The sequence below is a fragment of the Ovis canadensis genome, chromosome 12 (genome assembly GCF_042477335.2).
Source record: "Ovis canadensis isolate MfBH-ARS-UI-01 breed Bighorn chromosome 12, ARS-UI_OviCan_v2, whole genome shotgun sequence".
NCBI lineage: Eukaryota > Metazoa > Chordata > Mammalia > Artiodactyla > Bovidae > Ovis > Ovis canadensis.
In genome coordinates, this window is record NC_091256.1 from 74,122,665 (window position 1) to 74,138,858 (window position 16,194).

The 16,194-nt window shown below is 42.1% G+C and overlaps 1 long non-coding RNA gene across 2 annotated transcripts in view; it reads right to left on the minus strand.

Annotated features, from left to right (window-relative positions):
- Positions 1 to 15,069, minus strand: part of LOC138416655 (uncharacterized) — a 46,127-nt gene extending 31,058 nt beyond the window's left edge. For both annotated transcript variants that reach the window (XR_011247795.1, XR_011247794.1), the window contains exon 1: positions 14,981 to 15,069. This is a non-coding gene — a long non-coding RNA (uncharacterized lncRNA). The remainder of the gene's footprint in view (positions 1 to 14,980) is intronic.
- Positions 15,070 to 16,194: the final 1,125 nt, after the last annotated feature.

The window sequence follows — 16,194 nt, forward strand, 5'->3', positions numbered from 1 at the left end:
ACAACCTTTTGAGCCACAACACACTAGATGATATGGGAAAGAAGATAACTCTTGTCTTCCCTGAGAGAGAACATCAAATCTGAGATGCCCAGAGCTGAGGTTTCTAGCCAGGGTTCTCTTCAGCCCTAAAGCACCCCCAAGATGCTGGAAATTTTTCAATGCGTTCAAAGGTCAATGTTAGTTACCTTGATTTTTTAAAATCACAAATTATAGAGTTGGAAGATACTTCAGACATTCTGTCATCCACCCTTTTCTTTATAGGTGAGAAAACTGAGGCCCAAAGAGGTGTGTGAAATTCACCCCTCAACTCTGTGTTTTAAGATTCGGAAATGAGCATCATAAAATCTTGTAATGATAGGGACATTTCAGTGGTAAGAATTTGGTCTCCCATGTTTAAGACCTTACCAGATTGTTGCTTGCCTAGATTCCTGGAATATTATCAGACCAGGAAGGATAAGGAAACATGAGAACCAAACTACACAAAATCTTTCTTCTGCAATTTATCTCTGTATCTTGTTGAAGTAGATAGTAGCTTCACTCTTTAAGTTTTCTGTACATCTCTGAAATGTTACCTAGTCATTTGTTCATTGATTTACTCATCTAACTAACATTGGTTAGGCCATCTCTATGTGTCAGATATTTTTCTAGAAATGAAAGTTATAATCCTCCACATTAATCCTCCCCTTACAAAGCTTACCATCTGCCTGAAGGAAAGGACACACCAGCAGGCACTGTTATGTTAGCCTGAGAGGTAAGCCTGGGGTGTGGGGGAACACTCAGAGCAGATACCCCAAGACCTGGGAGGTAAGCCAATGGCAGGGTAATCAGGAATGATTTATACAAGGAGGCAATTGACTTCTAGGTGGAAGGACAGATAGAAATGAGCTACTCTTTCATTTATTCAATATATTGCACCAGGCAGTGTGATAAGGCAATAAGAAATAAATAAATATTACAAATGGAAGAAATAAGAAGAGTGCTGACATAGAGGACAAGGAGGGGGCACATTAGAATGATCGGCCTCTGAAAAGCCTATGTTAGGTGAGACCAGAAAGATAAGAAGGAATTACCCATGGGAAGACAGGTAAGAGCATGGAGAGTGAGGGGGTGGGGTGGGGGTGGAGGGTGCAAAGGCTCTGGGGCAGAAAACTGCCAAGACTGTATGCTGCTGCTGCTGCTAAGTCGCTTCAGTCGTGGCCGACTCTGTGTGACCCCATAGACGGCAGCCCACCAGGCTCCTCTGTCCATGGGATTCTCCAGGCAAGAACACTGGAGTGGGTTGCCATTTCCTTCTCCAATGCATGAAAGTGAAAAGTGAAAGTGAAGTCGCTCAGTAGTGTCTGACTCTAAGCGACCCCATGGACTGCAGCCTACCAGGCTCCTCCGTCCATGGGATTTTCCAGGCAAGAGTACTGGAGTGGGTTGCCATTAACTGCAAAAAGGCCTTTGTGTCTGGTAGAAGGTACTATGAAAAGCAAAGATGCATGATACACTCTGGGGAGGAAAGCGGGGACTAGTACATTCAGGGCTTGGTAGGCCAAAGTAAAAATGGGCAGCAGGGACTCTCCAAGCAGGAGTAGCCCATGTAAAAGCCTACAAATGTGAAAACAGTTGACAGTTGGAGGAACTGGTATGTGAGCATGGTAGCCTAGAGCATAGCAGCATCCAGTCCATGCACAGCATGAGCTGGGTACCTAGAAGCCTTGGTCATTTCCTAATCTGGGTCTTATAAACCTTTCAAACAGACCAAAGCCATTGATCATCTCTCTGGATCATTTGAATGGCTGTGGTCCAGCCTTTCTCATCAGCTGCTGGAGGCACAATTTCAGAGAGCAAACTAGAGACAGCAGCTCACCCAGTGTACCAAGGGGGATGAAAACAAACTCTGCAGTCCCTGGGAGATAAATAGAAATTCAGAAACGGAGAATGGCAAGGACAGCTGGCCAGCAGGGAGACAGGCAAATGGCCAACGGTTCGTGTTTGGATGATGAGGAAAGGAAGAATAAAATGCAAGAGAAAACAAGGACCCTCTCTTCAAAGAGCTGGGAAACACCCTCTGCTTCCCTTCACTTCCCAGCTGGGGAGGGTAGCAGCAGTAGGACAAGAGGTCAGGAGGAAGCTTTCAGTCCCGGACACCCTGCCTGCTCCCGGGAGACCTGTTGGGGTGGATGTCACTCGGCCGGATGCCGGAAACGGGACACACAGGATGCGGTGCCCAGGCCCCTGCCGATGCCAGGGCCTGCCCTAAAGAACTGGACGTCAGCAAACAGAAAACCATTCAGACCCTGTGGCAGGCAGGGTTTCCATGGCAACCAACTGGTTTCCCCCAGCAGCTACCCATTCCTTCCCTTCCTGGATTAAACTTTGCATTGGATCACTTTGAGTAAAGTACAGGTTGGATCAGAGGTGTCGTGGGTATAGAAGGTGGTTTTGAGTATGGGAAGAAGAAATCAGGTTTTCCTATTAAGTCTGAGAATTAAAAGCCAGTGGAAGTCTAGGCAGAGATGTAATCAGGCTGTGTTTGGGTTTTTTTTTTTTTTTTTTTTTTGAGCCTGACTTTGCTTCCAGCTCTGGCACTTGCCCGAGGCTTTTTTATAGCCAAAGGCCACTGGTCACTGCTTCCTCTTGGCCCTTCCCTAGCCATCACTCTTGCCTGCTGGAAGGGCCACTCTGAAGCCAATATTGTTCCCAAGCCCAAGCTGGCTAAAGTCCCTCTGCCCCTTTTCAGTGGCTGACAGATTAAGGGAAAGGGACCCTGAGAATGTTAAAGAAAGTTGACTCCTTGGCTCCACCTCCAAGTTTAGGAGTCATTAAGCCTTGGGTGGAATCTTAGAATCTGCTCTTTTCACAAGAACCCTAATCTATGCAGATTTTGATATATGTTGAACATGTAGCTAAAAAAAAAAAAAAAAAAGCACTGCTCTCAGGGATCACCTAGATTGGAATATAGCCCAAGCCATGGGATAAACAGACATCCAAGCATATAGCTGGATTCAGGCTATAGGGTGTATACTCCCCAGGCCATTCGGAGCTGCTGAATATCGTTCAGCATCTTGAAGTTGACACTATAACTTTTCAAAAGAAGGAGGTTCTAGGTCATCACCTGGTGAAATGTGTGTTCCATTCCCTCTTTCAAAATGATTCCAGAGTCTCTAAGAATAGCAGAGTTCATGCCATGCTTGACTTAGATTTAAGTGGGTTCACTGGCTGTCATTTCTGATTCAAATGACCCAAATAAGACCCAGGGGAAGTCACATGAAGTGAACCAGAAAATGAACAGAAATGAGCATGACCAAAATGCTGGGAGGAATTCCTCTCATGCTGGAAACAGAGGAAATGTTTGTGTTGACCTTGCTTTCCTCTCCAGTGCTGATTAGTTTTAAGTGAGGTTGTTTTTATTTTTGTGTGCAGTGAATATATTTTTCTTTGAACCTCTCCTAGTCCTTGGTTTCTCTGCCATTTAAGGCAAAGAAATTAAGGAAATTCTTAAAGAAACTGACAGACAAGAAACAGAGTAAGGAAGAAGTGGGAGGTGATTGAATCTCTGCTCTAGACACAAAGATGAGTGGTGACTTGTGGAGGAAATGTGCCAGCTTCATATAGTAAAAGTTAGCATATAGAGATTTCCCAGAATGGACCATCCACTGCTCAATGCTCATGTGTCAGAGAACTAAAATTACCCTGGATGTGTTTTATAAAAGGGTAATATCATGCCACATTTTTTTGTTTCCATTATAGTATTCAGCTTGATGTTGGCTAACTAGTAGGTATTCAAAAAGTCAATGTTAATTTGTGGACTTTAAGAGGTAATTTTGATGGAGCAATCTGCAATCTGCAATGCATATAGTGAAATGTTTAACAAGACTTATAAGTAAATGTTTTTACTAGCTCCATTCTCTACAGCGTTCTTGCTGTGAATGCAGGAGATACTTATTCTGTGATATTGTTAGTCCTACATTGTCCTACATTGTTGGTAGGACATGTGATAAAATGTTTCTTTCCATCTTAAAAAAAAAAAAAAAAGAAGTAATTTTGATGGTTCTAATGCCTGATCAGGCTATCTTCAGGCTACGTCTTCTGGATAATGCCCTGGGGTTGAGATGACAAAGGAAGAGAACCACAGTGCTTCTTCTGAGTGTTTCTGTGACCTTGCAGTACTGGTAACTGTTCAGAAAGACTGGCCCAATATGAGCCTTCAGAGGCATCTGTAAGACTCTGTTTGATCACAAGTTAGGCTTCTGAGTTGAAGAATTAAATAAGAGAGGTACAGAGGAGTGCTAAAGACTGAAGAAGGTTCTTGACTCCCTCAGCTGGAATCCCAGCACTACCACTTATTAACTGCATGACATTATACAAACTACTCAACCAGTCCTCATCTGTAAAATGGGAATTGTAATAGGAATATCATAGGGTTACTGTTGAGGATTATATGGGAGAACACACTTAAAAAGCGTTTAGAAAATAGCCTAATGCATAGTAAGAATTCAATAACATTAGCTATTATTAGTATTATCGAGCAGTGATCAGAGCTGGATTGGCTCATAAACAAAGGCTCAGGACTATAGCCACAGCTCAGACCCCTCAGAGACAGGTGAGATTCTGCTTTGTCTGTGTCTCCTACCTAGGCTACTTTATACACCTGAATTTGTCACTGAATCATGGAATATAATGATATCAGATACCCAAACATAAGGATTGTTTGCCCTTGTCTCTGTTTCAATCTCAGTTTCTAACAATTCCATTCTGTACAAATGTCTTGTCCACATTCTTACTGAGCCTCTAGATCTTCTAGAACCTGAATAAGAAAGGAAAAGAGGGGAGTGGCACATAGCAAAATGTCTGCTCTAGAAATCATAGTTAAGTTACGGGAATGCAAATGGGGGCTTTTGAATGAGGGAAACAAAGGAATCAGAACAAATCTCTTCTGTTTTCCAATAACAGATGCTAAAATGTAGCCCTCAGAGAGAGGAGTCAGCTAGTTTCTAAGGGAAGTTGGGTCCTGCTCCTACGAGTAAGGATCGAAGGGAACATCTCAACAGGTTTTGAAGTCTGGCATTCTTAGAACGTTGTTGTAACCTTTGAAAACTTTCAGAGCCAGCTAAAGAGAACCAGAGAAGTCAGCCACCACACAGTTTTAGCCATAGGATTTTTGAACCATTGTCTCCAGGTCTTTTGCAGCAGCTTCACAGCTTTCTTCCCTCTGCTGCTGGTCCAAAGTGAACGATACACAGTAAATGCCAGGGGAGAAGCATAAGTGTTTCTATATATTTAAAATGACATCGAGATTTCCCTGGGGTCCAGTGGTTAAGCCTTTTCAATGTAGGGGATGCTGGTTCAATTCCTGGTCAGGGAACTAAGATCCCACATGCCTCTCAGCCAAAAAACCAAAACATAAAACAGAAGCAATGTTGTAATAGACTCAATAAAGACTTTAAATAGTGTCCATATAAAAATCTCAAAATAAAATAAAATAGCCTCTGAATATATGCTCTGTTGCTTCAGTCATATACAACTCTCTGCAACCCCAGGGACTATAGCCCACCAGGATCCTCTGTCCATGGAATTCTCCGGGCAAGAATACTGGAGTAGGTTGTCATTTCCTTCTCCAGGGGATCTTCCCGACACGCATTGCAGGCAGATTCTTTATCATCTGAGCCACCAGGAAAGCCCCATCTGAATATATACATACAATGAAATATCATGAAGCCTTAAAAAGGAAGGGAATTGTGACATACGCTACAAGATGGATGAACCTTCAAAACATTTTAAGTGGAATAAGCCAGTCTCAAAAGAACAAAAGTACCCTGGCATGAAATAGTTAAACTCACATAGACAAAAAAGTAGAATGGTGGTTGCCAGGAACTGGAGGGAGGGGTGAATGAGAAGCCGTTGTTTGAGTACAGAGTTTCTGTTTGAGATGATGAAAAGATTCTGGAGATGGATGGTGGTGATGGTTGCCCAACAATGCAAATCTACTTAATGCCACTGAACTGTACAATTCAAAGTGGTTAAAATGGTAAACTTGATGTTGCGTACATTTCACTGTAATAAACCACACGAAGCAGGAAGAGAAATGAGGTCCAAGTTGTGGCTGAAGTTTCTGCTCCAACCCTGCTATGTGAAGGTTTCCAGTTTCCAGTCTTGCAGGCAGATGTCACGGCAGATGTTTTTCAGTGGATGTCATCATCGGAGGGATGCAGAATCTGCTCTCACTTTCTGATTTGCCTCACTAGTCCCAATGCCTGCTCCCCTTGAGGGTTCTACTAAGACGGTGGAGGGAACAGATGGAGGAAAACAGGACTGATGCCCAGGCGTTTTCTTGCATAGCATAGTGGACTTTCTAAGAGAAATATAGGTTCTTGGAGTCATGGGGTTTATGCAGTGGGTAACTAGAAGTATTTCTCTTCAGTTCCCTAAATAAACAATAGACTTGTCACTGCTCAACAGCAAGTTTTGAAGACAGTGAAACAAAACTTCAATTTTACATTTCAGTAGCTTTCAAATTATTTTGATTGCCACCCCACAGTAAGAAATGCATTTTACATCAAGACACAATGCGTGCTTTCATACTGTAGAATTTATATAACTGAAACAACAGTTTTGCCAAATAATTCTTGCCCTTGTTACATGTAGGGGACTGGAATGTTGAGCCTTCTCTCCTCAGTTCTTTTCTATTCCGTTGCATTTTTTGATGTTGTTGTTGTGACATTGTTAACTATTTATTGAATGATGCAGTAATAACAATGGAAAACCACACAGAATCCATGCTCTGCTACTGGGGGTGTGCTTTTTTCTTCTTCTTGGCAATTTCTCAAACTATTAGGAGGCTATTTCACCACAAAGGAACACAGTCTTTAAAGCCCCTGGGCAGTTTCACAATGATGATAAAAAATCATAATTGAAAAAAATTAATTGTAGAACTAGGACTGTTTTATGTAAATTTCCCTATAAAGTGCTGGTTGTACTGCATTAAATTTGTTTGGAACCGTCTAACGCATCTTGATCTCTAATGCATCTTGATCTACAGCTCAGAAAATACTGTATTATATTTGCCTCTTTGGCCTTCCCAGGTGGCACTAATGGTGAAGTATCTGCCTGCCAATGCAGGAAACAACAGTGGGTTCAATCCCTGGGTCTGGAAGATCCCCTGGAGGAGGGCATGGCAATCCACTCCAGTTTTCTTGCCTGGAGAATCCCATGGGCATAGGAGCCTGGTGGGTTAGTCTATGGGGTCGCAAAGAGTCAGACACAAATGAAACAACTTAGCATGCACGCACACATATCTGCCTCTCTAGCCATTGGGTTAATATGAAATGGCTTGTTCCAGGGAGCTGACTATAGGCTAGCAAGAGGAGTCTTCAGGTCAGTTTCAGAGGGAAAAAGCCTGATGTGACGCAGGAACTGATTGCAAAATAAGTGTGTAGGAGCCACAGGCAAGGCTCAGCAGGAGAGGTCTGGATCATGAGTCAGCCCTTCAGCAGAAACAGTGAATATGGGCGTCAGCAAAGTCTCCCCTTCTCAGACACCACCACAAACAATTATCAAATCAAATCTAATTCAGGTGATTAGGGAAAAGGCAAGAACAGGAAACCCTGGAATCCTGCTAAGCCTTGCAGTAAGGAGTCCACACACTATGTGCCATTTTTTCAGAGGGAAATTAAAGGTCAGGTCAAGTTTAAGGGCACATGTGGTGTCACTTTTTCAAAGCCTCCAAGACTCAGTTACTATCTCACTTCTGGGCCCATCATTCTTGCCGTGTTGTACAGGGACCTGGGAAAGAGAATCTTGAAAACTTGTGCCTGTTTTCTGTTTTGGTGGATTTTTCTGTGCATGTGAGAGAGTTCTGAAGGAAGGTAGCCCCACTATGGGAGTGTGTGCTTACTGGCTTACTGACCACTCACAGTCCAATCTGAGATGAGCGGAATTAACATCCACTGAGTTCATATGGAAAAGCACATGTTGTGATAATAAAGTCCTGTATGCACCATAAAAACACCTATTATTTTTGCCAGATATGTTGAGATGATTCATTTTCCAGGCTCAGAAACTAAACTAAGAATTTATTTCCCCCTCAAAAAAGACAAAACCAAAACAAAGCAAAGCCTATCTAAACAGACCCCAGAATACTCTCTAATGTGGTATAGATTATGGATGTTTAAGAAAATCATCCAGAGCAGAAACAAACACAACATTGTAATGTACTTATCCTTCAATTGAAAAAAAAAGTCATCCAGCATCCAACACACTTGGTTTAGGGCATTCTCGGGCTTCTAAAGTCAGCTTCTATATCCTTTCCTGTTGAGGTCCTTTAATGGACCGGAACCTGGTGGTCCGGAGTCGACAATAAGAAAGTAAAGGAGAGAAAGAGGCTGATACTCCTTGGTTTACACAGAAAGCCAATAAAGCCCCTGGCACAGGGCTTGGTCTGTTCACAGAGGCCTCAGGCGCCCTCTCGATGGGGTGAAGGCGCAGAGCGCCTTCTCGAGAGGGTTTTAGAAGCCCAGGCAGGAAAGTGAACTCAGAGGGCCTCTGCGCTCCAAGGGATCAGCCTGAAAAAGAGAGACAGACAGACAGAAAGAAAGATGCGGGACCAGAGCTCTGATGGAGCAAAGGTGTTTTAATTAACATGGTGTGTGCATATATACTATCTTACAAAGTAGTTATTCTCAGCAGAGATAAAGATTAAAATTCCAGACTTACAAAACATAGGCGATCCATATTAAAGAGAGATTTATAAACAATGACTTTTGCCGTATGGTTCACAAGGAGGAAGAAGATATTTATCACCATATAGAAACGCTAATGAAGGAAATGCCTGGATTCCTCAGTCCGGGGAGAGGCTTGCCTCTCCTCTTAATTCCTGAATATTCAGGAATTAATAAGGAGCAGAGAATTCCTGACAGATCCAAAACAGCACACAGGAAGCCTCCTGTTAAATGCTTCCTGACACTTTCCTACTAGGAGCTTCCCTACTAGCTCAGCTGGTAAATAATCTACCTGCAATGCAGAAGATACCAGTTCAATTCCTGGGTTGGGAAGATCTGCTGGAGAAGAAATAGGCTACCCACTCCAGTATTCCTGGGCTTTCCTTGTGGCTCAGCTGGTAAAGAATTCACCTGCAATGCAGGAGACCTGGGTTTGATGCCTGGGTTGGGAAGATCCCCTGGAGAAGGGAACAGCTACCCACTCCAGTATTCCACCCTGAAGAAGTCCATGGACTGTAAAGTCCATGGGATCACAAACAGTCAGACATGCCTGAACGACTTTCACTTCACTCACTTTTCAAAGATGTGCCTAATATGAAGGGAGGTGGGCCCCTCTCTGCTACCTCATGAATTGTCTCTCTTGGGCAATAACAAGATCGTGGCTTCCACAATGTAAAGAAAATGCCATGATCAGAGTCCGTAGGATACATTATGGATACCAAACAATTCAGGTTATCATCTCCTTTAGTTTCAGTGATGGAATGTCCCATTGGAACAATGTTTAAAGATCATCTTTTTCCAATTCCCTCAATACATCATCCCAAGTCACTTGGAATACATGGGAATGGACTTTACTTCCAAGCTTACCTCCTCCAAATCAATTCAACTCATCCTTTTCATTTTCTAAATTTCAATAAACAGGTGGTCCTTACCACAGAGTTCCACTCATTTCTCTCTGTTTCCTCCATGTGGACAGCATGCCATGTTTCCACTTACATTACATCTCTGGCCTCCCCCCTCTTTTTTCCCCAGCACATAGCATTGGACTCTGTTTGTCGACTGACCCCACAAAGTCTCTACTTAGTACATGTTCATTCAGACAAGAGAATAAGCTGTGGAAGGTGTGGCTGAATCTTCTCCTAAGACAAAGTTCAGCCAAAAGTGAATTTCAGATTCCTATCTGACTATGTGAAGGAGACTTTGCTGAATATTCCAAGATATTGCCTGTAATTAGCAAAGTGTGTTGATTATGGCACCTTGAGTTGCCTGAAACAGAAATTGCACACTCAAGCAGGCTTAATCAATGTATTGCCTCACATAACTTAAAATCCAGAGATGGCTTGGTTTCCAGGAAAGATACGGTTCAGTGATGCTTGGTAATGTCATTAAGGACAAGGGTTAATCCAGCCCTTCCATTCTGCTGTCTTTAGCATCAGCTTCACTGCAAGTTTGGTTATTCTCAGTACAACAATATGGCTGCCCCTAGATATCAGGCTATGTGCTCCTTGTTCACGCCCAGCAGGAGAGAAATGAATGAAAGTAGCTTCTCCCCAAAGCCCACTCCTTTAGTCTTATTGGGCCAGAGTAAGTCATGTGTCCACCACTGGCTCAATGACAGTTGCCAGAGGAATGCTATATGCTAGTTGGTGTAAATCGAGGCTTCTATGTAGCAGCACTATTGATATTTTGGATGGGTTGTTCTTTGCTGTCAAGCCATTCTATACATTATAGGATATTTAGCATCACCCTTGGGGTTTATAATTCCCTATCACTACAAGTCATGAGAATTAAAAATATCTCCAGACATTGCCAAATGGTGGGGGTGATGGGGTAATCACTCCTGGTTGAAAATCACTGATATAGACCAATCAAGCTACTTATTGGCTCTGTGCCTCAGTTTTCTCATCTGTAAAATAGGAATCATAACAGTAGCTCTCTCATATGGGCTTCCCTCATAGCTCAGTTGGTAAAGAATTTGCCTGCAATGCAGGAGACCTGGGTTCGATTCCTGGGTTGGGAGGATCCCTTGGAGAAGGAAATGGCAATCCATTCCAATATTCTTGGCTGGAAAATCCCATGGACAGAGGAGCCTGGCAGGCTACAGGGGGTTGCAAGAGTCAGACATGACTTAGAGACTAAACCACCACCACCACCATGATCATTATGAGAATTAAATTAGTTAATTTATTGATTAATATATTAAATTAGTTAATTTATTAAGCCTGATGGCTCAGTGGTAAAGAATCTGCCGGCCAAAGCAGGAGACACAGGTTCAATTTCCTGGTCTGGGGAGATCCCACATGTCTTGGAGCAGTTAAGCCCAGGCTCCACAACTATTGAGCCTGTGTAATAGAGCCCATGCTCTGCAACAAGAGAACCTACCATAGCAAGAAGCCCATGCACTGTAACGAAGAGTAGCCCCCACTCACTGCAACTGGAAAAGTCTGTGCAGCAGCGAAGACCCAGCATGGCCAAAAATAAAGAAGTAAAATTACTTTTAAAAATATCAGTTAATTTATTTAACAATATAGAGTATAGTCAGCACTATTTAAATGTTTGCTATTATCTTTATCCACTACTTTTAGTGACTGGAAGGCAGGAAGTACTCAATAAATATTTTCTGAATGAATAATAAATGCAGTTAAAGAGTCATTTGTATCTGTGAAACACTGATGTAGTTCAGCAAAATAGTATTCTGTAATGCCATTCCTCCTCAAAATTTCTGAAGTTTGGATTGTACTCTGAGTTTGTGGGGCATTTAATTTCTTCACTTGAGAAGAAACCTTGTGTTCCCAATGGAAGGTAATGTTATTCCTTGCTATATGTATAAAGGTAAAACCTGGTGCCGATCAGAATTAGCATGGTCATTACAGAATGAGAAGAGTGAGCTAGGAGGAATCAGCGGCCTTAGATGGACCTGATGATTTACTCATTTAACACATGGAGTGGGTCTTCTCTGCATTGTGTCCTGGAAACCAATGTTGAGAATATTTCCATAGCTGAATGCTGTGGAGGGAAAGCAGTCTGAGGTCCAATGATTAAAAATGCTGAGGGTTGGGAGTTCCTGTTGGTCCAGTGGCTAAGACTCCGTGCTCGCCATGCAGGGAGCCCAGGTTTGATCCCTGGTCAGGGAATTAGATTGCACATGCCATAAGAGTTCAGAGCTAAGACCCGGTGCAACCAAATAAGTAAGTATTTTATTTAAGTGCTGAGGGTACTATCTTGGTGGCATAATTTAAAAGTTTATGCATTTTTCACTTTGTTAATGTTAATAATAATAATGCTTCTATTTGAACAGTGCCCCCATGCAGTTTTAAAAAACACTTTCACATGCCTCTCTGAAATGATAACTGGGAGTGAACCCATATCATAAAGATATTTTATCTACAGAAGCTGAGCTTAAGGAGTCCTGAAGGAGAACTTAGGCCACACCGACTGGCCAGAGTTCAAGGGCTGGAAATCACCAAGGTTGAGGAAGCCAGCTTACGGTCATAGAGGCTTGCATGTCAGGACAGTGGAGACATGAGTGCTTCTTCAGGAACATTTCTTGGCAAATCAGCAGAGGCGATGAGTGGAGAGTGGATTAGGGGCACATGCGGGGGAAAGATAAGTGATATAAGCTTCTGGTTAAGCATGGCGGGTGGAAGACGTGATCACCATCCTGAAATCCCACTAATGTGTCAGGGAAAAGATTTAAGAACCCATTACACATAAACCATCAAAGACAAAGAGAATGGGACAGAAGCCAACACTAGGTAAGAAACAGGAGAAGGTGGGGAGAAGACAAGGGTGTGTGTGTATGTGTGAATATGGGCTGGGTGAGGGGTGTGTGTGTACGAGATGCATGTGTGAGTATGTGAGGTATATATGAGATGTGTGTGAAAAGTGAGTGTGAGTGTGAAGCATGTCTGAATGTATGTGTACATAAGGGCTGTGTGTGTGTGAGGTACATGTGAGGTGTGAGTGAATGTGTACAAGTGTGTGCATTATTCATATATATGGGGTGTACTGTGTGTGTGTTTGTGCATGAGATGTTTTGTGTATGTATGATGGGTGTGTGTGTGTGTGTGGAGGGAAATTGTAGGAAGAAGCTAAGGTCTCTTCTTCACAGTAGGAGGTTCTTAGTCTACTCAGGCGGCCATTACAAAATACCACAGACTGGCTGGCTTAAATGGCAGACATCTATTTCTGACAGTTCTGGAGACAGAGAAGTCCCAGATCTAGGTATGGGCCAGTTTGGTTCCTGGTTGGCTTGAGGACAGCCACCTTGTCATTGGGATCTCCTGTGGCCTTTCCTCTGTGAATACTCTTAGAAAGCACTCTGTCTCTTCCTCATCTTACAAGAGCACTAATCCTATCCGATCAGGCTCCACCCTTACGACCTCATTTAACCTTAATTACTGTATAAAGACTCTATTTCCAAACATAGTCACATTAGGAGTTGGTACTTCAACATATAAATTTTAGAGGGAAACAAATCATTCTACAGCAGAAGTCAATAGGAGATATGAAATGGTAAAATTAAGTAGCGTATTATTTAAAGAAATGGTGCTAAACATAAGAAATAGTTAAGAGTTAGAAGAGATTGATCCTGGGGCAAAAAGACAGGGTACAGAGGAATGAGGCATGGGATGTATGAAGCTGCTGATAATTATTATTATCTTCCCTTAAAATTCAATTCTTTCATAAAGTTTCCTTTGACTGAACTTTGATTGATTAAGGCTGGGAGGAAGAGGATTAGATGGGGTGCCTTGTCATTTATCAACCAAGCTGGGACATGACTGAGAATGAAAAGGAGCGTTACTACATAGGGACAATAGGTGTAAATGGAACAACCCTGGATAAACTGGGATTTAGGGTCAGCCTACTTAGGCGGTAACTAAGGCTTGGCTTTATTAAAAAATGGGGAAGGATTATTTCAGTGCTTTAGGGGCAGAAGGATGGCTACCCTTCCGGCAATTGTGGAGTGGTAGATAAACAGGTCAGGTCAAGTGAAATCCCCTCAACTGAGTGGCATCATTTTGGGAAGTTGTCCCTGACCCTTCTGCCAGGCATCCCAGGGCAGAATTCAGTGTTCCTCTATGCTTCCTAGTGGAGAAGGAAATGGCAACCCACTCCAGTGTTCTTGCCTGGAAAATCCCACGGACAGAGGAGCCTGGCCGGCTACAGTCCATGGGGTTGCAGAGGCAGACACGACTAAGCAACTGAGCATGAGCATGCTTCCTAAATACCTTCTTCATATTTTCATTGAATAATTTACCATACACCCACTGAGACCATGATTTTCTTATTTGTGTCCTGAGCTCTGCTTGTAGGACTCTCACCCCCAATATTGGACTGACAATTAAACCATGGTCCATCCAAAGCGAGACCATGCAGTATTACCTATGACATTACTGAAGAGTATTTAAATACATGGAAAAAGGTTTTTCAGGTATTACTTGAAAAGTTTGTAAGATGTGTATATAATACAACCCCATTTTAATAAATAAGCATATTTAGAGAGCTTTCCATATCAGTATATAAAGAGAGAGCCACTCAATTTTTAGCAACTATAAAGTGTTTCATTTCATGGAAGCACCATGAATATTTAACCTGTTCCTATTGACAATTAGATTGAATATAGCCATCTGTTACTATAAACAACAGTGCAACCATCTTTATATACATATATATATACACACACACACATATTCACATACATATATATACACACATAATATTTTTTTGTACTATGCAAAATCTCAGGTGAAATGACTGGATAAAGGGTACTCGTGTTTTTAAGGCTTTGTACCAGCTGTTCCTTTTGCTTAAAGTGTTTTTTCCTTAGGTCTTCACAAGTCTTCTGATTATGAATTCTATCATATCATTCTGTCTTATCTTTATAATAGAGTTCATCACTACCTGAGACTTTATTTCTTGTCTAGTTTCCCACTAGAAGGTAAGTTCCTTGAGAGAGGTCAACAAATAATTGTTGGAAACATGACCGAATGGTAAATGCATTATATGTATGGACCAAAAACAAGGCAGGCAAATGTTTATGTTCACTATGGTTATTTCTGTTTGTAACTGAGTTTATCTTTATGCTTATTTGAATTTTTCAAATTTTTAATCCTAGAAATGTATGCTTTTGTAATCATATGGCTATTTAGTATTTTCAATAAACTGTACAAAAAATGACAGGAGGACTAAATCTTAGAATTTATTATGGGTCAAGTGCACTTCATAATACATAGCCAGTGTTTGCTATCGAAATTGCAGAGATTAGGACTTACCTGATGGCCCAGTGGTTAAGACTCTGTGCTTCTACTGCAGCAGTCCTGGGTTCAACCCTTGGTCTAGAAACTAAGATCCCACATACTGTGTGGTGTGGCCAAAAAATAAGAAATTAAAAAAAAAAAAAACTGCAGAGATTGCAACTTATTTTTAAAGTCCACCAAAACTATTGTTGGTTTTTTTTTTTAAAGAAAAAGAGAGAGAAGAAGAAAGAAAGGAAGGAAGGAAAAGAAAGAGGGAATGAATGAAGAAGGTGGGAATAAGAAAGAAAAAAAGCCAACAGGATATACTAACATAACTGAAATAAAAATATTTATAAAATATTTATTTCACCCTTGCTTACTTAAATTCCACATGTATCCACTTCATAATGACATTCTGTTGGAAATGCTGGCTGGCTGTTTTTACTTTGACACAGACTCAGTTTTCTCGAGTCCTGTAGGGCAGCTCCTCCTCTGAGGTGGCACATCCCAACCAGTGCACAGAGACTCATGAGTAATTGTTTCCCATCAGAACAGGACAGCCAGCTTTCCCACAGATTTCACGTCCACAGACCAGGCACAGGGGCATCTGACGCAATTCGGGATGCTCCAGGAGCAGGGATGGAAAGGACACAGGACTCACAGGGATCCCTTGCAAAGTCAGAATTTGAACTCTGGGCCTGATAAGCTCCCAGAGTCAGATGGAGGAGAGTAAATAGGAATCTCTGGGGAAATTCAAGTAGCACAGATTTAACTGGGATAAACTGACAGTCAAGACAGGTTAAAGAAGAAAATCAAAGTTGGTCAACAGCTGGACTAAAAGAGATCTTGCGTTTACCTGCTGATTAATTATTGCACCTTGATTGACGTCATGGGGCTGCACTGCATTTAAGCCCCTGGAACATTTTAAGAGCTGGATATTCCCAATTATTTTAAAAAATCTATTGAGTATTGTGATGGACTGTTTGTCCTCCAAATTTCATTTGTTGAAGCCCTACCCCCCACCAACAGTATAACTGTATTTGGAGAAAGGGCCCTCACAGAAGTAATTAAGGTTAAATAAGGGCACAAAAGCAGTGGTATAATTAGCGTCCTTAAAAGAAGAGGATGCGAGACCAGAGCTTGCGCTCTCTCTGCATGCACACAGCGAGCAAAGGTTACATGAGGACACAGTGAGAAAGAAGCTGTCTACACACCAGGAAAAGAGCCTTCACCACGAACCAACCATACTG